Source organism: Papio anubis, chromosome 16, assembly GCF_008728515.1.
Source record: "Papio anubis isolate 15944 chromosome 16, Panubis1.0, whole genome shotgun sequence".
Lineage (NCBI taxonomy): Eukaryota > Metazoa > Chordata > Mammalia > Primates > Cercopithecidae > Papio > Papio anubis.
In genome coordinates, this window is record NC_044991.1 from 24,521,702 (window position 1) to 24,544,695 (window position 22,994).

Consider the following 22,994-nt stretch of genomic DNA (forward strand, 5'->3'; position numbering starts at 1 on the left):
GGGTGGGGACACTGTTCAACGCTGTACAAAGGAGGAATGACTTGCCTGAAGAAGCAGCAGAGCTCAGTGTCGATCCCAGATTCTGTGAAGCCCAAGTCCATGCCTTTTTTTTAAGCGATTTTCTTCATAACATCATTAGGACCTATCTGCCCTACAAATGTCCTTTGTTTACTTGAATCTTAAGTGTGCCAAGTGTGGGCAAAAAGAACACGGCCAGGCAGTCATTTCATATCATGAGGTGAGGGTCTGGGGTCTTCCTATTCATATAACAGAGTCTATCTCTACCTCTCAATTCAGACAATAATAAAATGGCACACCCTTGATATTTGCAAAGCCTTCTAGAGTCTGCAAAGCACGTTCGCACCCGGCACTGTGAGAATGACCTCTCAAGAATTTCGCATAGTTCAAATTGTCACCCCCATTTATCTGCCGGAAACATTGAGACCCGGACGGTGCCATAAGGAAATGCATTAGAAGATGGGTTGGAAGTTCCAAAGTACTGTGCTAATGAAGGGGGTTATTAATAACTCTAATTAAGAGCAGCAACAACAATGCTAATCGTCTCTACCCGTTACAGATTCAATTCTATGCAATAAACATTTCCAGGCGCAGTGCTACGTACTCAACAAATATTATGTCATTTAATTCAATTAACGGCAACCACCCAGGAGAAATGTTGTGGGATTAATTGACTCAATTGCAAGGAGGAGCAGTAGCGGTTTTGAAACTTTGTACTTTCGTACTTGGAAATACTTTTTTTTTTTTTTTCCTTTGGGCATTGGTGAGTAAAAAAAGAAGACAGAAAATCTGGAGTTAGAGGAGAGAAAATGACTTTTCCACTGAGACAAATATGAGAGGGTCTGCTTCTACCTTCTTCTCTAGATAAATGACTAGAGGGTCTTGGAATTAGAAAGCAGTATGCCCCATTCTCTTCCTTCTATTTCTTTCTTTCTTTTCTTCCTTTCAACAAATGTGAGGGTCCATCACATTTTCAAATACTCAGATTGGGTTAGGGTTAGGGTTAGTAACACAATGTGGACTAAATCTGTAGTGGGTAACAGAAGGTGTCTTTCCTTCTTTTTTTTTTTTTTTTTCTTTTTTTTCTTGCTTGGTCGCCCAGGTTGGAGTGCAGTGGTGCGTTCTCGGCTCACTGCAACCTCCACCTCCCCGGTTCACGCCATTCTCCCACCTCAGCCTCCCTAGTAGCTGGGACTACAGGCGCCCGCCACTGCACCCAACTAATTTTTTTTGTATTTTTAGTAGAGATGGGGTTTCACCCTGTTAGCCAGGATGGTCTCGATCTCCTGACCTCGTGATCTGCCCACCTTGGCCTCCCAAAGTGCTGCGATTACAGGCGTGAGCCACCATGCCCGGCCCAGAAGGTGTCTTTCTGCAGCAGGAGAGTCTGTGTCTTACAATGGTCTGAACTCAGGATTCTCAGTTGAATTTAGGATCACCTAGAATGGAAATGAACATGGAACCCAGACCCAGTGAGAGAACTCAGGGAGAGGCGATTTGGTCAATTATTAAGACTAGGACAAGTGAATGTCTAAGGACTACCTCACCTAATAAGTTTCAACTCCCACAAGCAATCCTGTCTTGATATGTGTAGAACACACCATTTCATTTTTATGAACTCTTGTAGCAATTTCTTAAAAGCACATTTTTGCATTGTCTGCTTTGGCGTATAGTTTCACATTCTAACTATGTGGAGTATTTATGGGGGTCATCATCTTTGTCCTTTGTAGCAGGTAGCAGCAGCCTAGGTGTTACAATAATAGCAATGATAAAACAGCAATGCTAATAATAATAGTGACAAGAGCAGCAGCAACAACAATAAAATGAAAATAAAGAGACTGTAGAGCCAGCATTCCCATCTGACACATAAGGACAAGAAGATTAAAGAGAAAAGAAGTGACTCTATCAAGGTCACACACCACAGTGGCCAGTCTCAGAGGAGGACCTGGTGTTCTAAGAGCCAGCATTCTTTAATCGCAATGCCAGATAACAATAACTGCGAGCATTTTGACCTGCTTACCCTCACCCTGGCATTGTGTAGGAAGCTTGGCAAACAATATTGCAAGTCATCACAAAAACTAAAAGGAGGCACCACCATCAGGGTCAGCCCATTTTCCAGATGGCCCAAGTCCCCATGGTGTAAAACGCATGCCAAATGGGGAAGGGTGGGCTTGGGAGAGTCCCTCCCTGGAGGAGGGAGAAGGAGCCTGCAGAACAGGTTCAAGGGAGTTCAAGGGCTGCCTGGGAGCCTGCACCCCTGTTCCAGCCAAACGTCTTTGTGTCTTGTCTCTCTTGTTCAATTTTACTGCATCCCAGTTTTTCTAAAGTCAGGCTCTCAGCAGCTGGGGATGCTGGCTTCAGGGTCCACAGGAATGGTGCCTGGGGAATTTGCATAGCTACCTTGGCTACAGGCAAGCAAAAGGTTGCCATGGAAACCCTTCATCCCTTCTCAGACCTGCAGCCTGTTCTCCCTCCCGTGATGCTCCATCCCCCACCTCCCAACCACAAAGGGGCAGGGGAAACCAGAGCGCCCCAACAAAGGCAGGTGAACTTAAGGGTTATCTTTTGATGTGAGCTGGCTTCCTTGCCCCTGGTCCCCTTCAAACCCATCCTTGCGTGCTGGCCAAATAATTATTACTTGTCCAGTTCAGATCATGTCATTTCCCTGCTCAAAACCCTCCGTGGCTACCCATTGCTGAAGGAGCAAACACAGATCCCCTGTTCTGCTATTTAAGTCTCCCTCTCTGCCTCTCTTCTCCAACTCAGCTACACTGAAATCCCATCAGTCCATGGGTTCCCAGAGGGATCCCAACAGCCTTGTTCATTGTGGCTTCGCTGGTGCCTAGTATAGCTCCTGGTGCATAGTAGGCACTTGGAAAGGGGGAAAAAAACAGAAGAGAAGGGAGGAATAAAAAGTGCCAACCTTTCCTACCCTCAACATAGCCTTTGCTTCAGTTTCCTGAGAGACAAATTGGAGTTTGACATCCTTCCTCAAGACGCCTCCTCCAAGACCAGGTAGGTGCACACCTCAACTCCTGCCAAATTCTACCTATCCTTGAAAGCTCAATGCAGATGCCACTTCCTCCAGTGAGACTTCCTAGATACACTATTTAAAACAAATATCTCTCTGTTCTAGAGCTCCCTGTGGCTGAGCTGTGTGTCCACAGAGCACCTTTCTCTCTCCTTGGGAGGCCCTTTGAATGTAGAAACTCTGTATTCCTCATTCCTGTGCCATCCCTCTCCCCAGTGGCTAGGACTTAACGCCAAATGGTGCTCAAGAAACAAATGGAAGCAAATAAGTTTTTAAGTCATTCATATCAAAGGGCATGGTGATTTTCCATGATTTTAGGGCTTCTCAACTGATCTCATTTTATTGCAATGTTCACAGCTTCTTCAATGCACATGCAACTTGGGTGATGGGTCACCCTGCTTGTTTTTCTTTTCTCTTCTCTTCTTTCTCTTTCTTTCTTTCTTTCTTTCTTTCTTTCTTTCTTTCTTTCTTTCTTTCTTTCTTTCTTTCTTTCTTTCTTTCTTTCTTTCTTTCTTTCTTTCTTTCTTTCTTTCTTTCTTTTTCTCTCTCTCTCTCTCTCTTTCTTTTTTTTTTTGAGATAAGTTCTCACCTTGTCACCCAGGCTTGAGTGCAGTGATGTGATCTCAGCTCACTGTAGCCTCAACCTCCCAGCTTCAAGCGATCCTCCTGCTTCAGCCTCCTAAGTAGCTGGGACTATAGGTGTGTGCCACCACACCCGGCTAATTTTTGTATTTTCGGTAGACACAGGGTTTCACAACGTTGCCCAGGCTGGTCTCAAACTCCTGAGCTCAAGTGATCCATCCAGCTCAGCCTCCCAAAGTGCTGGCATTACCGGCATGAGCCACCATGCCAGGCCTCCCTCCTCATTTTTCTTCTGCAGGGCCTTAATGGATTAAATCAAACTACCAGACCAAGTGCTTTGATGAACTTAGGGCTCTCTCTTCCTCCTCTTCTTTTAGTTGCCCTACTGTCATCCTTGGCCTCTTTATAATCTGTTCTCCACGTATCAGCTAGAGGTATCAGCTAGTGTTGTGAGCGACCACAACAACATCGCTGGAAACCCTCCAGTGGCTTCCTGTCTCTTTAAGACATCCTCAGTCTCTAAAATGATTGTTCTCCTCCATCTCCACCCTTCCCTCACTTACTCTGATCCAGCACCCTGGACTTTTTGCTGTTTCCTGAACATCCCCAGTGTGGTCCTGCCTCAAGGCCTTTGCACATGCTCTGTCAGAATGCTGTGCACCAGTTATTTGCATGGCTCATGTCCTATTCACTCAGCTCTCTCTGCTCAGTGCAGTCTTCTCACAGAGGCTTTTCCTGCTTATCCATTATCTGAAATCCTCCTTACCCCTGCTTCACTTTCTCCATGGCACCCTCTGATAAATTCAACGGATATTTGTTCAACCTTGATATTCTTGTGGTGGGTCAAATTGTCTCCCTCAAAGATATATGTTCAAATCCTAACCCCCGTGCCTGTGAATGTGACCTTTTTGGAAATTGAGTCATTGCAGATATAATCAAGTTAAGATGAGATCATTCAGAATTACAGTGGGCCCTGATCCAATGACTGGCATCCTTATAAGAGGAGGGAAATTTGGCCACAGAGACAAAGAGAAGGTCATGTGAGACAGAGGCAGAGTGATGCATCTATAAGCAGAGAATACCAAGGATTGCAAGGCAAACACCAGAAACAAAGACACAGAGCAGGTTCACCCTCAGAATCTCCAGAAGGAACTAACCTTGCTGACACCTGGGTTTCAGACTCCTGGCCTCTAGAAGAGTGAGAAAATACATATCCGTTGTTTTAAGCTGCTTGGTTTGTGTCACTTTTTCATGATGGCCCTAGGGCACTAACCAACTCCAGGAGGACTGGGATTGTGTTTCCTGCTGAATTCCTGCCATCTGGACCACTGCCTGGCAAGAGAAGACACTTTACCAACATTTTTTTAGATAAATAAAAGAATTCATTTTTCAAATCTTCATCAAGAACAACTATGTGCCCAGTGCTGTGTTAAGTTCAGGTAAGTTTCAGGTTAATCTGAGGCCCTAGCATCTCCTCTTCCAAGGAGAAACCATATATAGACGCATCTGCATCCACCCCCACCCCCAACACCTGCCCACCCACCGAAGAAGTTCAGAATAGTAATCATTGTTCTCTCTTATATTGTTTTTATTTTTCTTTTTCCTCTCTCCAGTTCCACAGGTATCAATAGTTGTGGTTCTTAAACCACTTTTCCAGTTTCTCAAGCACTTTCAGCCCTATCATCACACATGACCCTCACTAACAAGCCGGCAAGCCACGAGCTTCAGCTGGACTTACTATCACTATCCTGATTTTCCAAATAACGAAGCCGAGACTCAGAGAGGTTTGTCCAAGATCACCCAGCTGGGGAGGGGCTTGAGCCCAGGGCAGTTTGCCTCATACAGAATGAGACTGGCCCCATGGCCTGGAGGATATCAGTGAAGGAGCATCTCAGGAAGCAACCCCGAGGTAGTGTTAGGAAGCATTTATTGAGTGCCTACTGTGTGAAGTCAGCCTCTGTGCTGGGCATGGCATACAACCCCGTGCACTGAGACAGAAATGGGGAATTGGGGCTCCATGATTTCAGTAACCTGCCTGGGCAGCAAGTCTGAACGCCAGCTTCACTGAGAGCTATTTGATTTGGTCAAGTGACACCCTGTCTTTGAACTCTGAAGACACCTATAGCGGCATCTGCATCCACCTCCCCTAACACCTGCCCACCCACCGAATAAGTCAGTTTTCCAAGAGCCTGTGAGATACGGTGGCTTTCCTCAATGTGCACCGAGTCCCTTAACCACAGTTAATCACAGCATCTCACTTTAAATAAACCTTAAGGGAGCCTAGCTTGTCCTCCTGGTGTCCCTGGTGCCCAGACTCATGTGCCATTAAGCCTGTGACGTTAATGGAGAGTTACTCCAGCCTGCGGCATGAGGCAAAGAGGCTCTCTTAAGATAAGATGGGAGTCTGAAAGCCCAAAAGCTATATTTAAGGGAGTTTTAGAAGTGTTTGTTTTTAAAATATAATGAAATGGTTATTATCAACTTTTTTCCTTTCTCCTCCTGCCTTCTTCCCAAACAGGTGCAGTGAGATTAGTGGTAATTTAAAAAGCAGGATTGCCTCTGTGTCAATTTCCCGCTAATGAGCAAAACACGCCGTGTAATTGCTATGTATTGAACGAGGCAACAATACATTTTCAGTGGCTGTTTAATATGCTGGGGCTTGGTTTAACAGATGTTCTGAGACTCGCTTTCCAAGACGGAGGAGCCAAGCCCAGAAGGAGACGGTGACATTTCCCTTTCTTTTGCCTCTGTCCAGTGCTGGGTCCCTTGGAGGGCATGAGGCAAGGCCACGTGAGACACAGTCGGTGCTAGATTCCTGGAGACAGAGCTGAGGGGAGGTCTTGAAACCTGCGGGGGTAGCAAGCAGGGGAAGATGACAATTCATTCCTCTTATGATCTTCACTATAAGGGGCACCAAGCCCTGGGTCATGACAAGGTCTTATATTTAGCGTGGACTTGCAACCTGTCAGGGCTGTCCCTTGCTAGCTCTGTGACCCTCTCATGTGACTTTAACCTCTCTTGAGTCTGAGCTTCACCATCTTTTGAATGGGGATAACAGGCAACACATCTCATGAGGATGAAATGATGAATGAACAGGGCTGTTCCCCTGCCTGGACTCTTCTCTAGAGTGTCTACACATCTCTCTCCCTCACTTGGGTGCATGGATGCCTACTGTACATTGCCTTCCTCTGTCTGCCTCTGGCAAATGCTTTGTGCTGGAGGTTGGTGGACATGGAGGACAAATGTCACCATCTTCCTAGGCCTTTCCAGAATGCCCTGTTGCCTGCTCTCTCCTTGACATGCTCCTTGTTTCTACCAGAGCACCTGACACCCTCCAACACTCTGTGTAACTCACATATTTTTGTTTGTTTGTTTCTCATCCTCTGTCTCTCCTTATTAGAAGGTAAGCTCCACGAGGGCAAGGATTTATGGCCTTTTTCTTCCACAGATGACTTGTAAATGCCTAGAACAGTACCTGGCACACAGTAGGTGCTCCACTAATGCTGAATGAATGATGCATGTGGAAGGCTGAGTCTAGTTCCCACAACACAGTAGTAGCTCAATAGTAATAGCTTATAATTTATTATTATTTAATTATTATTAAATTGCCTCAAGCAATTACATGTCCACTGTCTGTCAGGCCTGGATGGGACCAGATGCCATTAACTACATACTCAGTCCTCCCAACAACCAAGCATAAGGCAGGTACTATTATCATGCCCGTTTGACAGAGGCTCAGGAATGACTGCCCACATTCACACAGTTGACAAGGAATAGGGGGTTGATTCAGCATCACATCTAGGCCTGAGTCCCAAGTCCTCTTTTCAGGACTTGGGTGCCTGAATGTGGGAGGCACTTGATGAATAGGACTCTCCTTCCATCAAAGAGGAGGGGCTGTTTGGTTTGAGCCTTTGAAAAAAAGTCAAACATAAGGGAAGGAGAGAGGGTGTATGAGACGGAGGGAACAGCATGAGCAAAGGTGTGGGGGTCTACCAGATGTATTTCTTGTGCATCCTCTATGTGCCCAGCCCAAGGCAAGATGCAATGGGGTGTGTGTATGTGTGTGTGTGTCTGTGTGTGCGTGTGTGTTGGGGGGATACACAAAAAGTTCTTTCCTTGCATTGGAGGGGGGTGGAGGGAAGTAGCTCCCAACACCAGTGGATAATAAAAGAAAGAGTAAAACAAATACCACAATGTAATCAATATTTGCAGCTCAAGAAGCCCCAGTCCCAGCCTTGTTGAGGGAAGTTGAATTCTCTGAGTTCAGCCAAGGGTGAGGTGAAGGTGTGGGTGGAGGGGGGCTGTGTGTGGTGGTGGGGGCATGGCAGAGGGGGTTGGGGTTGGGAGAGAATGAATACAAAATGAATGGCTTTGTGCTTGGGTCTGCAAGCAGCAGCAGAAGGTCACGCCAGCAGGTTCAGGATGCATTTGGCCAGCATGGAAAGTGAAAGGAGAATGTTTTACAACCTCAGTGGCTCTGCGAGTCAGAAAACCACAGCAATTCCATGCTGGTAAGAAACCAGGGGGAGATAAGTTGCTCCTCGGATCTGAGGAAGAGGTAGCAGGTGGTGTTAGAAGGATTTGGGGTTGGAGTCAGGGGTCTGGGGTCTCGTCTTGAATCAGTCCTTCCAGGGGCTCCAAGGCCGAGAGAAAGAACTTTGGTTTCAGAGTACTGGAGGCTTGGATTTAGGTGTGGGTTCTCCTCGCTAGTTTCAGTTCCTTCTATACAAAATGAAGATTCCCACAATCCCTTTTCACGGGCTCAATGGATAAAATGCTGCTTTGTGAACAGCATTAAACAAGAGGGTGCAGAACCTGCCTGATGATGCTTGAGAAGGCTTCAAAAGAACTTGCTGGCTAACTGGCAAGTGCCTCTTGACCACCTACTATGAGCAAATGCTGAGGTGCGTGCTGGGGATAGGGGACCTAAAGCCACAGCCCTCTCCATCCTACCCTGCCCCCCAGCTGGCCAGATGCTTCCCCTCCTTTTTCTGAGACAGGGTTTCACTCTGTTGCCCAGGTTGGAGAGCAGTGGCCCGATCATGGCTCACTGCATCATCGGATTCCTGGATTCATGCAATCCTCCCGCCTTAGCCTCCCAAGTAGCTAGGACTACAAGCACATGACATCATGCCCAGCTAATTTTAAAAATTTTTTGTAGAGATGAGGTCTTGCTATATTGCCCAGGGTGGTCTTGAACTCCTGGTCTCAAGTGATCCTCTTGCTTTGGCCTCCCAAAGAGTTGAGATTACAGGGTTGAGCCACTAGGTAGGGGCCCAGTCACACTTCCAGAGTCACACTGGACTTTCTGTAGCTTCAACCCAGCAGTTACAACATGGTGTTCCAGTTATTTTGAGAGGCACAGCAGCCTAGTGGTCACCAGCAGGGGTTTGAGTTGGAAGGAACTGGTTCGAATCACGGTTCCTTCCTAACTGCATGAACCTCAGTCAAGTGACTAACCCTTTCCATGCCTCAGCTTTTCTATCTGCAAACTCTGGGTAAAAATAAGACCTATCATCTCATTAGGCAATGGAGAAGATTAAATGAAATAACTTATGCGAAGCCTGGCTTATTGCTGGTGCCCAATAAACAGCAGGTATTCTTATTTTTGCTATTATCGTTACTGCTGTTGTTGTTATTTATGCACTTTCTTTATCTGGCCACTTATGCTGCTGCCTCCTGGGAAGCAGTGCCTGCATTTTACTCCTATTTGACATCCGCAAGGGATCGGAACTGCCTGGCTCATCGTAGGTGCTAATCAAGAGTTTCGAAGTGGATGAAGGAGTGGTTGAATGAATGCCATCTTGTCATGAGGCCATCTTCATAAACACGGTTCCTCAACTTTTGTCTTCTTCCAGATGGAATGCATATTTTTAGTTCTTGCACATCCTTCTGTGTTTCCCTCCTGAGTGCTTTGCCCCGTGGCAGCCCACAGTGGGTCCGTACAAAACACCAGCCTGAATGCCTACACAGCCCTTCAGGCTAAACTCTTCTAGGACACAACCTTTCCATCAACTGCATGGAGCCCGGAGCTACTTCTTAGCCCCTTTGCCCTTCTGCCTGCTCTGACCAATGCCCTGCCCCTTTCATTAATAATGGGTACATGATTTGCTCAAGTCCCAACCTCTATTCGTTCACTGCCCTGGGATATCAGTAAGACGTTTACTCTTCCACCTCCCCCTGGGAACTTGGGTTCCACAGCTCCTTTATCAACAATAATCCCAGGTTGCAGGCCTGATGGTGGAAAATGAATATTCTGGCTGCTTTTCAGTTTCCAGATTGATTGGGGACAAACGGGAACTCAGCCCTCTCAACCAATCATCCAAGGCAGTCAACTGTAACTAGGTGTACATTTAAACAGCCAGCGTGTGAAATAGCACACTTGTGCTCTGCTGATTAAAAAAATATCCAAATCATTATTCCCCACCTTCACAGGCTTGGAGGCCTGGGAGCAGGTGGGGTGGGGTGGGTGGCAGACGAGCCTGCCTCAGTAGCCCTAACCGTTTCATTATTAGTATCCACCTACCCACCTTGCATTGTACACAATAAAATGTGCTTTGTCTTCTACACCGTACAGGTGAACAAATAAATCACTCAGTTCCTTGGTTTTAGTAAAACAATAAGAGCAGCACTGGTGTAGTGTTTACTTTGTTCCAAGCACTTTGCATATATGAACTCACTTCATCTTCCCAACAACCCTACAGGTAGGTACCATCAGGATACTCATCTTACAGATGAAGAAACTGAGGCACAGGGAGGTGAAATAACTTGCCAGGTTTATCCACTGTATAAGTGGCTCTGGCTCCCACTCTGACATTTTTGGATTCCTTCATGCAAACATTTTATTGGGAGTTTCCTACTTGTGAGACGTTGCACCAGAACCTGAGAATACACAAAAGACCTGGTCCCTGCTCATTGTGGGAAATAGGTGAGTAATTGAAGGAATGAAGCAGCGGCTAACATTAATTAGAGCTTACTCAGTGGTGAGTCAGTGCTAAGAACCTTCACAGTAATAGTTCTCATGACAACCATATGAGGTAGAAAGTTGATTATCCTTGTTTGACACACAGGGAAACTGAGGCTCGGGGAGGGAAGTGGGGAAGTCACGCCTCGAGTTGAGGAGCTAAGCCTGGATTTGAACCCAGCCCTGTGTGACTCAACATCCCACTGCCTAGAGACCCCCTGGCAGCTAGCCCAGCCTGGATGGTCAGCGGCGGCTTCTGGGAGTGGGAAGACTGAGAGTGAGGCAGAGAATGAAAGGGGGAGCAGAGACAGGTTCCGGTAGAGGGTTCTGGATATGAATAAGGCTGGTGTGTTTGGAGGACTGTTGTGTATGGGGGATTCTGCATGGCCAGAAGGCAGAGGAGAGGCTGAGGGTAGCCACACCAAGCTGAGGCTCAGAGGCCAAGGTCAGGATGTCATCCTGCAGTTATTACTGATTGATTTTAAGCTAGAAAAACCTGACTCTTTTAGCTAGCACATTCAGCCTTAGTTTTGCTAAGTAGAATCGCCATTAGAGTTTTCAAAACCCTTAGTTTCTCTCTCAGCACCCTCCTCCCCCTGCCCATCACTCCTTTCAAGGACTATTAGAGTCTGGGGACCCCAGATTTGAAACTGGTGGTTTAGTCTATAACCAACTTTTTGAAGGATGCTTTGGAAATAAGTGTCACAACCTCAATCAATCAAGTCCACAGGCTTGGAAAGTTTGATTATCTCCCATTTCCATACCCAATATTTAAAAAATTTACCTTCCCAGAGAGATCGACCAAATGCATAAATAAATGGAATAAAAAATAAGACAGGGTCTGTTTCGGAGAGCTGCTGGCAATGGCCAAGCCACACTGGGAGAGTCATACATCATTCAGGCATGAGGGAGTTTCAATAACACCCAAGTTCTCAAGCAATTAGAGGGTCGGTCCCCCTCTGTTCAGCTCCAGGAGAACTAATGGATTGGCCATGCCAAATTTCCAGAGCTGAGCCTCACGTTGCATCCCCATCTGCCCTCAAATTCCAAAGGCAATTGGGGCTCAGTGGCAGGTTTAATGGCATGGGTAGATAAAACACTTTCCTGCATCCATCTGGAGGGACTGTCATGGCTAGGAAACTGGTGGACGGGAAGGAGGCTTTTGTGGGGACAGCAGCCTGAGATGCAAATTTTGGGTTGCCTGAGACAGCGGGAGGGGATCCAACCTGGAGGGCAGGACCGAGGCCAGGCCTAGGCTAGGAGGTGCCTCTGATGTTACCAGCACCTTCCAAGGCCGCAAGCCCAGTGACTCATGCAACTTCATAAAACTTCTCTGCCACTTTGAAGACAGAGTTTTTCTTACTTGATCTGCTCACATTCCTTCTTTCTCTGCTTGGAATTCTCTGATGGCTTCCCCGTGGCCCTCCGAATGAAGCAGACTCTTCTTAATGACTGGAGAGGCCTCTATTCTACCCCTCTGGCCTTAGAGATCCATGTTCCAGGTATGAGCTGCTATACTTCCCCAAAAGGGTAGGTTAATTCAAGGCCCTAGGCCTTTTGCTTGTCATTTTCTTGGCTTAGAATGCCTTCTCTTTCTTCCTTGGCCTAGAATGCCTTCCCTCTCTTTCACCTGGCTAATGTCTATTTATCACCTCATTCAGGGAGTCTTCCTGGAATGCGTCCATCTCTCAGCTGCCCTCAACCTACATGCTCCCACAGCGTCGGTGCTTCCCCATCATAGCCTTGTCTCTTTGCCCCTCCAGCCAGGACAATTCTGAGGGCAGCAGCAGTGGCTGTATCTTACACATTATTGTGTTCCTAGTGTCTAGCAATGTGTCTGGCCCATGGTAAATATTGAGTAAATGTTTGTTGAATTCATTAATGAAAATTAAGTAAATGAATAAATGCATGGATATTCTATGACAGTGGTTCTCAACCAAGACTGATTTTGTCCCCAGAGGGACATGTTTGCTTGGGGATATGGAGGAGGTGCCACTGGCATCCAGTGAAGAGAGGCCAGGGATGCTGTTGAACACCATGCAATGCACAGGATGGGCTTCCGCTTCTCCACCCTCCTGTCCCAAACCAGGCAGTATCCAACCCCAAATGCCAATAGTGCCAAATTTGAGAGACTCAACTCTATGACTAGGTCCTGTGTTCACTACTGTAGGGGATGGACGAGAAGGCAAAGGCATATTTCCCGTCCCCAGTGAACATGCAATATGGTGAGACATACAAAAGCAACATCCGAGAAAGCACTAGGAAACAGAATAAGACACTAACATTTATTGAATTCCTCCCAGTATCAGCCATTGGGGGTATCTCTACCCTGTTGAACTCCTACTCATCCTTCAAGACTTAACTTAAATATCACCTCTTCCAGGTAGCCTTCCCTGATACCCTAACTCAGATCCAATCTGTCATTTCTCTCCGCTACTGCAGTTTTCATCACACTTTCCTGTAATTGTTTGTATATGTTGCTGTCTCCCTTCTAGACTGAGGACAGGACTGTGCTCCATTTGCCTTTATTTCTCTGGTGCCTAGAGCATAGTATATAGTTTAGTAAATGTTTGGGAAAATGAACTTCAGAAATAGGCCTATTGTGGCTATCAAGCCAGCAGTTGGGTTTCCCCACCTTCTGCTGAGATGCCCAGGCATAGAGATGAACCCCCAGCCTTATTCAGGACCTTATACAGAGGAGGGATGCTGTTCTGGGCTGTCAGTACTTTGTCATTGACTTTCCTGCCAAGCCAGAGAGCAAGACGTTCTCCCAAGGAGCACGTCAACCAACGAGCTATAAATTAGAAAGGAAAAAAAAGGTCTGCTAATTCCGACCCACTCTATTTTTTACTCGCAGCTGCTAGGGAGGGAATGCACTGGCTTTCAGATGGAACATTTCTTTGGCTTAAGTTTCCCTCTCTCTGCTGGCCCCATTATTTCCTTCCCCCAAGGTCCAGCCTAGCTGGAGCCAAGAGAGCGTGGGCTTTGGGATCACACAAACCTGGGTTCCAATTCGGGCCAATCTGTCTTTCCTGGGAACTTCCCAAGATGCAGCAAGGAGCTAACGTGATGCTTCAGAATGACTCCTCTGTCCCCTCTCTTGGATCCTGACACCCCAGTTTCCACAAGGTGGTCAGAAAGTCCTCTACAGTGTCAAGTGGCTGATTCACGTCCCCCATGCTGTGGCTTCCAGTTGCACTAAGAATACCATCAAACTCCTACATTGGCATCAGAACCCCATGTGAACTGACTACTCCTGGCTTCCCAGCCTCACTTCCTGCACTCCTGTTTTTCTTCCCAAAGCCCAGCCAGGCTGAGTGAGCCTGGTCCTCCATCTGGTGCTTGCCCTTGCTTGGAACCGTCTTATTCCAGGTCTCCACCTGACTGGCTCCTCCTCACTGCCCAGGCCCCAGCTCAAATGTCACCTTCTATGGGGGACTACCTTTCTAGGGAACCACATTTACCCCCTTCCCCCATACCCTAACACTCATTATGACACTGTCTGCATAGCAGGGGTCACAATGTCAAATTACCTTGCTTATTGGTGGGTTTACTTGTTTGTCATCTGTGTTCCATGTTCAGACCAGAGGTTTGCATGTAGTACGTGCTCAAAAAATACATGTAGAATGAGGGAGTGGAAGTTCTGATCTGGCACGTTCTCCCTCAGCTTGGAGAATCAGGGACTGGAGCAAAGGTGTGGGACCTTGGCCCACATGCCCAACTTCGAGCCTCAGCTTCCTCATCTGTAAAATGAGCGTAATAGACTTCCCTTCCTCACAGTGGTGCCAGGAGGCATGGGATTCTATGAATACAGCATAGCCCTCCTCTTTCCTTATTATTTCTTCCCTGTGTGGGAAGGTAGAGAGTGAGGACTTGGGGAAGGCTCCTCCAGGGTCCTCAGCCCCCAACCCTGGACAAACGTCCACCTTCCACCTGCAAAGATGTGCCGGGGAGGATCACGCCACGCACGGCAGGATGAAGGCAGCTCCAGGAAGAGGCGTCGCATGAGGAGAGAGAGTGAATGTCCCTGAGGAAGCGGCTTCGCTGGAGACAGGGGAAGGCTTCAGACAATATCTAATTTGTATTCTCTAAGCAATGCAAGAGGACACTGCATCTCCAAAAAGGGAACAATTGGAGATTAGGGACGATTGCTGTGAGAGAAAACCTTGTTTAAATCTATTACTGAACAAAAATGGTCTTCGGGTTTTGAATGGAAAATTTGTGTCTCTGCCTCAATCTTAGATTAACCCATGGTGGAGCACCGCTGAGTACACACGGGTGTGTGTGTCGGGGGAGGACAGAGTCTAATAGCTGACATTTTACAGTGTTTCTAAAACCCCTGGGCTAAATGCTTACCTGCAGGGTCCTTCTGAAGCTCCAGACTACTTTCTGACATCGTCCCTGTGGTCATCCCTGTTTTATAGATAAGGAGACTGGGGCTCGAGGGGTTAAATACAGTCATGTGTCACTTAATGACAGGGATATGTTCTGAGAAATGTATAATTACGTGGTTTTGTGGTTGTGTGACCATCACAGAGTGCACTTGCACAAACCTAGATGGGACAGCCTACTACACACCTAGGCTGGATGCTGTAGCCTATTGCTCCTGGCTGCAAACTGGTACAGCATGTGACTGCACCAATTATTGTAGGCAATTGTAATGCAATGGTAAGTATTTCTGTATCGAAGCATGAAAAAGGTGCAGTGAAAATATGGTATTATAATGTGATGAGACCACCATTGTATATGTGGTCCATCTTGACTGAAATGTTGTTATGCGGCACATGGGTGTATTATGTACAAAGTCACATAGTCAGGGCAGGTAAGGTTGACGTTGGAATACATGTCTGTCATTTCCAGAGTTCGAGCTTTTAGCCTGTGTGTGTGTGTGTGTGTGTGTGTGTGTGTGAGAGAGAGAGAGAGAGAGAGAGAGAGAGAGACTTAATGACTTTCAGGGCAGGAGGGTCCTCAGAATTCAGCTCATATTGCTACTTCCTTTCATAGATGGGGAAACTGAGACTCCCTTTGGGTAAGGACTTTTCTTGGTGCTATAGTTGCTCTGAAACCAGAAGGCGAATGGGAATTCTTCTTTTTTTTCCTTTTTTTTTTTTTAGACGGTCTCGCTCTGTCGCTCAGGCTGTAGTGCAGTGGCGTGATCTCGGCTCACTGCAAGCTCCGCCTCCAGGGTTCACGCCATTCTCCTGCCTCAGCCTCCTGCGTAGCTGGGACTACAGGTGCCCGCCACCATGCCCGGCTAATATTTTGTATTTTTAGTAGAGACGGGGTTTCACCATGTTAGCTAGGATGGTTTTGATCTCCTGACCTCATGATCTGCCTGCCTCGGCCTCCCAAAGTGCTGGGATTATAGGCGTGAGTCACCACGCCCGGCGGAGAATGGGAATTCTTATTGAATGAGTGCTCACTAGGTGCCAGGAACTGTGTTAAGCCTTCACATTTTTCTCCTCGCCTACCCCATGAGCCCCATTTCACACCTGAGGAAACAGCCTTAGAGAAGCTCAGTCACTGCTCAGAGTGACGGAGCAAGTAGGTGGTGGAGCTTGCATTCAAACCCAGGTCTGTTGAAGTGCCCCATGCAGCGCTGTTTGAGGACCCCAGGGCAGGTAGCCTTTCCCTCCACGTGCATGTCCCTCATGTCACAGGATGACAAACTGGCTTACCACGGTCCACAGCCACGGCACTTGCAGTTGGCCTCCACTCAGGTGACAGCTAAGGGCCAAGCTTAGGTTGGAATTGATTTTGAGTAGTGGTCACTTGCTTAGCCATAGAGGGCTGGGGGCTCCTGCATTGTGGGGGCAGGCAAGGAAGCTCAGAATGCTTTCTGCCTCTACCAGGTTGTGGAGCCAGATGCCAAGGTAGGGCGGGTGATGAATGACCTGTCTCTTGAGCCTCGACACAGAGTTATTAGCTTGAAGGCAGCACCAAAGGAAGAATAGAACCAATGTGGGCAACAAGTCTACTTCTAGGGCCATTACTCAGTGTGGTAGAAACCACATCCCCTACTGCAAACTCTCACTGGACAATGACTGCTGGTCTCCTTACACTACAGATAGAGACGTCTCTTACAAACAGAAAACTCTGCATAGGCTTCCCAGCATATTGAGAATCAAACTGAGGTAGGAGGCAGGACTAGACACTGGAGGCAGAGATCAGACACTGAACCAAATTGAGGACTAGCTAAACCAGGGCCAGGGTGGAAGCACCTCCCCATAAGACAAGCTCACCAGAGTTCCATGTCAGTTTACCATTGCCATGGCAACACCCGGAAGTTACAGCCCCTTTCCATGGCAAGGACCAGACAACTCTGAAGTTACCACCCTCATCCTAGAAATTTCTGCATAAACCACCCCTTAATTTGCATGTAATTAAAAGTGGGTATAAATATGAGTGCATAGAGGTCTCTGAGCCGCTGCTCTGGGCACACTGTTATGGGGTAGCCGGGCTCCACAAGGAGGAATACCTCTTGCGGCTGCTGCTGTGCATTGCTACTTCAATAAAAGTTGCTGCTTAACACCACTGGCTGGCCCTTGAATTCTTTCCTAGGCAAAGCCAAGAACCCTTCTGGGCTAAGCCCCAGTTTCGGGGCTTGCTCATCTTTCATCCAAACGGACTCCTATGCTGGCCTGGAATGCCTTGGGTGACTTGTCCCTAGGTCACCGTGCTGGCCTCATCAATAATCAACCTCTCCATGGCTCACTATACTTCAGCTGCACTGGCCTCCTTTTGGTTCCCTAGACATATCAAAATCTTCCCCTCCTTAGCATCTTTGCTTTCACAGCTTGGAAAGCATTCTCCCCAGCTCTTTCCAGAACATTCTCCCCAGTTCTTCCTGGGGATCCCTCCCTCCCTTTATTCAGGCTTCTGCTTAAATATCCCCTCCTCACTGAAGCCTCATCTGGCCCCTCTGGCCAGTGGTGACTGCAGGCAGTCTCTAGTCCATTTCCCTGAAGGATTTCCTCAGTCCTTATTCTAGCAGCATTTTCTGTTTATCTAGCTGTGTGCTGAATGTTTATTATCTGATTTATCCCATTAGAATATAAGGACCACAAAAGTAGGAAACTTGTCCGTCTTGCTCATGGCTGTTATCCCAGCACTTAGCTCTGTGCCTGGTGCAGAGTTAGCGCTCGATAAGTATTTGCTGAATGAGCAAATACTGACCTGACCAGGGTCCCAAAGCATGAGAGAGACAGTGCAATCAGGGCAGTCTGCACGAAGGAGAAACTCTTCTATCTTTTTTTTACCTTGATGGTTAAGGAGTAACCCTCACGTGGTTACCTTTTTTCTCCCTCAGTTTCCCAAATTGTAAAATGAGGGGCTTGATGAGATGGTTCTCATGGCCCTGCTAGCTCTGACTCTGGGTTTCATGAAACAGCAGATTCTGCTTGTCTCAGTCACCCTTAGCTCTACAGCCTGTAAGCTGAGCTGGAGAGATGCCTGTTCCTGTGGATGCTGATGCCAGGACCACGGCTTAGCCTCAGCTCCTACACAGCAGACGTCTTCACAGCTGCGGGCGCTGTGCATGGCTTCTCAGATGCTGTGCCCAGGAGATTATTGACGAACATGATGCCACATGTATTAAGAACAATTCCAGGGCTGAGAGAGAGAAGGCTTATTTTAGCAAGAGAATTTGGGCCTTCCCTTTCTTCTGGAATATCTGCAGGACCTGACTTGCCTTTCCTGGCAGAGCAGGGGGCATTTGTTAACACCTGCACCTGGCTTTGAACAGCCCTAACCTGGGGTCATGAAATGCTTCTTAGCTCAGTAATGGTTCCCAGTCCTGGCTGCACATTTGAATCATCTGGGGAACTTTTTAAAAAAATACCTGCTTCCAGGTCCCATTCCCAGGGACCCTGTCTCAGCAGATCTGGAGTGAGTCCTATGCCTTGGTGTTTTGTAAATATTCCCTAAGGGATGCTGAGGTACAGTTGTGTTAAGGACCTCAGGCTATACATAAATTCGGGCAGCAGAGTCAGAATCCTCCAGAGGATGTGTCTTAAGTCACAGATTGCTGGACCTCACCCCAGAGCTGCTGAATCAAAATCCCTATTGGCAATCGGTAGGGTTTGAGAGTCTTCTAATATGCAGCCTGAGATATTGTTATGCATATTAATTATTTTGATTTTTTTTTTTAAAAAACAGCAGAATGGAGACATTATTGACATACAATAAATTACACATTTAAAGAGTACAGTTTCAGGCCCGGGGCAGAGCCTGACATATAGGAGACACTCAATAAAAGTTAATATAATTGATTAAAATGTCTCTCGAGGCCGGGTGCGGTGGCTCACACCTGTAATCCCAGCACTTGGGGAGACCAAGGTGGGTGGATCACCTGAGGTCAGGAGTTCCAGACAAACCTGGCCAACATGGCAACCCTGACTCTACTAGAAACACAAAAATTAGCCAGGTGTGGTGGCACATGCCTATAATCCCAGCCACTCGGGAGGCTGAGGCAGGAGAATCGCTTGAACCTGGGAGGCAGAGGTTGCAGTGAGCCAAGATCGTGCCACTGCACTCCAGCCTGGTGGCAGGGCAAGACTTTGTCTCAAAAATAAAAAAAAAAGTACAGTTTAATGCAATTGGACATACATACATCCATGAAACCATCACTACAATCAACATAGTGGTCGTAGGTAATCCCTCAAAAGCATCCTCTGATGCACCTTAAACTTTGAGCCTCACTGGCTTAGAGTAAAAATTCGAGCAGGTGAGCACAGTAACAAAGGGGCCAGACTCGGGTTCCTGTTCTGGTGCAGCCATTGAGTAGCTGTGGGACCTCGTGGAAGTTGCTTTTCCTCTCAGAGCCTCAACTGCCTCATTGCAATGGTTCCCTAACCCATGTGTTATTGTGATCATTAAAGGAGATGTTTGGAGAGCACTTTGCTCTAAGCAAGCCCCCAGTCAGTGTCAACTACCATTCATATTAGATTAGATCCACCATCATCTCTGCTATCCTTAAGGCGGGCTGAGAGGAGGAAGCAGAACTGGGAAGGAGGGAAGGTTGGGAAGGGTGAGGAGGTGCAGAGGACTGAATGATTTTGTCCTCTTCTGCACTGGGTACCCATTGCCCAGCACCATGCTGGTGTATACATGGTTTTCAATAAAAACGTGTGGAGTGACAAATGGCATAGTGTCACGTACAGGACATTGGGGCAGAGGGCAGGGGGCAGGGCGTGTACTGTAGCTGTATCTTCCCATCCTAACTCCGCCCCTCACCTTCACTAACCTCGCCCGACCACATTTCCCCACTCTGATTAGGGCCACAAGCCTGCAGTCTGGTCCTTCATTGACCCAGACTCTCATTTTTTAGAGCATGGTTATTTCCTGGGAATACCTCCTTTCATTTTCAGAAGTTCATTGTTCACGGACTTGCTCATTTAATCCACTGTTCAGGCAGGCAAGCATATTCATTTAATCATTTCTGCACCTCTGTTGGCGGGTGCCTGTGTTATCCTAGCACTTAGCCGCTTCATGGAAGGAGATTGATAAGCGTTTGTTAAGTAAGTGAACGCAGAGGAAGCAGGCTCCCTGTCCTGCACTGTTCCCAGGGACGATTTTATCAAAGCACATTATTTTGCCCCTTTCTCCACTCCCACGGGGCCTGTGTCCCTTCTGTGGCCATTGGCACATTTTTACATACGGCATTGTGAGTTCTCCATGCATGTGTGCAAATCTTTTGTCACCAAGTAAGCATCCCAGTCCTGGAGGGCAGAGGCCACTCCACAGACTTCCCTGGCACTCCAAGTGCCTATCATAGTGTCTTGTACACAGTCAGCACCCAAAGTGACATTTGGAGGTGACAGATCCAGTCACTCATAATCGTACTATGAACAAAGGCTGTGTGTGGTGGCTTCTGCCTCTAATCCCAGTGCTTTCAGAGGCCGAGATGAGAGGATCACTTCAAGCAAGGAGTTCAAGACCAGCCTGGGAAACATAGAAAGAAACAATCTCTACAAAAAAAAAAAAAATTTAAAATTAGCTGGGCATGATGGCATATGCCTATAGCCCCAGCTACTCGGAAAGCTGAGGTGGGGAGATTGCTTGAATCCAGGAGTTCAAGGCTACAGTGAGCTATGATCACATCACTGCCCTCCAACCTGGGCAACAGAGTGAGACCTCAACTCTAAAAATAAAACAAAACCCAACAAATACTATTAACTGAGCTTCTGGTCAAGATCTGACACTTTCTACCCGTCAGCTCATTAGATCCTCAGAATAACCCCTTGGGATGTTATCATCTAGTTTTTAAGCTTGAGGAAATGGGGGCTCAGAGAAATTAAGCAGCCACATAGCCTTCAGCTGCAGAGCAAGATTCTGAGCCCGAATCTACAGGACTCCAAAGACAGTGCTCTCTCCAGCCACTCATTCAGCAGACGTTCGCTGAGCAGAGACTATGTGCCAGACACTGCACCGGGGATGTGTGGGGAACAAAAATAGACAAGTGCACATGTTCATGGAGCTTGTATCGGTTAGAATTGAACTGAGCTGCTAGTAACAGGAAACCCTGACCTACTGGCAGTAAGAGGTCCGTGGCACATGGACCAAAACTGACCAGACCACCAACAACAGTGACAACAAGGACCTCAACTCCACTTTCTGCTCCCTCATCTTTATTGTGTGGTTTCATTCTTCATGGTAGAAGGGGTCTTTGTCTCTCTATTTCAGAGAGGAACAAAGGGAAGGGGCAAAAGGAAAAAGGGCATCGAAGTTGAGTCTGCTCTCTTCAAAATCTCCCCTGCAGGTCTCAGCTGGCACCTTCTCCTTACGTCTCATTGGCCAGATGGTGTCACATGGCCATTCCTGGGTGCAAGGAAGGCTAGGAATTCAGCCATTGTAGAGAAAGGCTAGAGAGGACGTGGTTGGGGAGGTTGGGTGTTGAGTAAACTTATCCATAGTTTCTGCCATAGAGCTCACCAGGAGACTGATTTCAACTCAATAATCACACACACACACACACACACACACACACATAGACGCACACAAAAAACCCACAAAGGTACGTTTACTAGCTGAGATAAGGGCTCTGGAGGAAAAGAATTTGATTCTCTGATATACTTAAGGTTCTGATTTCAAATGTAAGGGTGCTTGTGTTCAGCAGAGAGGTGCTATCCAGAACTGATGCTTGAGCTGGAATTTGAGAAGCCACTAAGTGAACTTGGTGAAAGTTGGAGGAAAGTGTGTTGCAGGCCCATGGAACAGCTTGTGCAGTGGTGAGAGGTGGGCAGGAAACCAGACCACGCTGGGAACAGTGGATCACATTCATCATTGTGGTCTTTATTCTGAAAGCAATGGGGAGCCACAGAAGAGTTTTATGACAGGAAGGTGGAGTTGGCACATGTGCGTTTTGAAAAGATCTCTATGGCAAGCAATGTGAAGGATGGATGGAAAGCAAGACAAGCTGGAAGCCAAAGGCCCAGTGAGGGATGGCTGCAGTTGGCCAGGTGAGAGCTGATGATGGCGTAGACCAGGGCAGTGGCAGCAGGGATGGAGAAAATCGAGCTACTTTGAGAAATATTTAGGAGGCAAAATTAACAGGACTTGTAGCTGGATGGATAAGGGAAGTGAGAGAGAGCAAGGAGTAATGGATGACTTTCAAGTTTTTGTTTTGCTCAACCACACATATGGTGACATCGTTCACTAAGCCAGCAAATAGTGCAGAGAGAGGACCAGGTCTAGGGCATGGGGGGAATCTTGAGTTTAGAAGTGAATGCCAAGGGAAGATTTACTGCTGGGTGGAACTAGAAGCCATTCTTTCTTCACAAAGTCCTTCACCTTCCAGACAGCCATAGTCAGTCAGCCCAGCTTGTTCCTAAATGCAGCTGCTTAAGGTTTCTCGTGGAGTCCCACTTACTTACTTCCTGTCCAGATTGCAAATTGCCATTTGGGATGGCAACAATTTTCCTCAAGCACATCCCTAATCCCTCTTTCTCAGTGGGGAACACAATGCATTATCCTAACATGGCTAAAAACATCATCTTGTTTGTCTTTCTTCTTTGAGTCATCTAATTCCTCAGCCATGGATGCTGCGCTAGGGTCACTGTGTTTTCCCTTCTATGTTTTTCAGCTTGTCCTTGAAAGAAATTCCCCCACCCTCCTTCTCAAAATCAGTCAATCCAAGTCTAATAGCTTCTGACAGACTGAGTAATCCTGCTGCTCAAAACTAGTAATGGAGGAGCAAGAGCTGGCTTGGCAGTGGTTGTGATTCTTAGTATTATGTGGATGGCATTGATCAGGGGAAGGCAAGCCAATCTCTCTGACTGAGTTGGCTTCCTGACCAGTGATGAGCTCGTCCTGTGTTTGGTGTGACAAGTTATCTGCCTGACAGAGTTCCTGCGAGTTCCACCAAGCTAATCAGAAAACTGAAATTACTTGAGCCTTGGA

General features: G+C 47.2%; 1 protein-coding gene and 1 long non-coding RNA gene across 12 annotated transcripts in view; both read right to left on the reverse strand.

Moving 5' to 3' along the window:
• The window catches only part of SEZ6L (seizure related 6 homolog like), a 215,550-nt gene that overhangs the window by 133,479 nt on the left and 59,077 nt on the right, over positions 1–22,994 (reverse strand). The gene's annotated exons all lie outside the window — the stretch shown is intronic.
• On the reverse strand, positions 6,258–15,735 carry LOC103888285. Its single transcript, XR_652732.3, has 2 exons — positions 13,597–15,735; positions 6,258–6,478 (listed from the first exon to the last, which is right to left on the reverse strand). It is a non-coding gene; the product is annotated as an uncharacterized LOC103888285 (long non-coding RNA).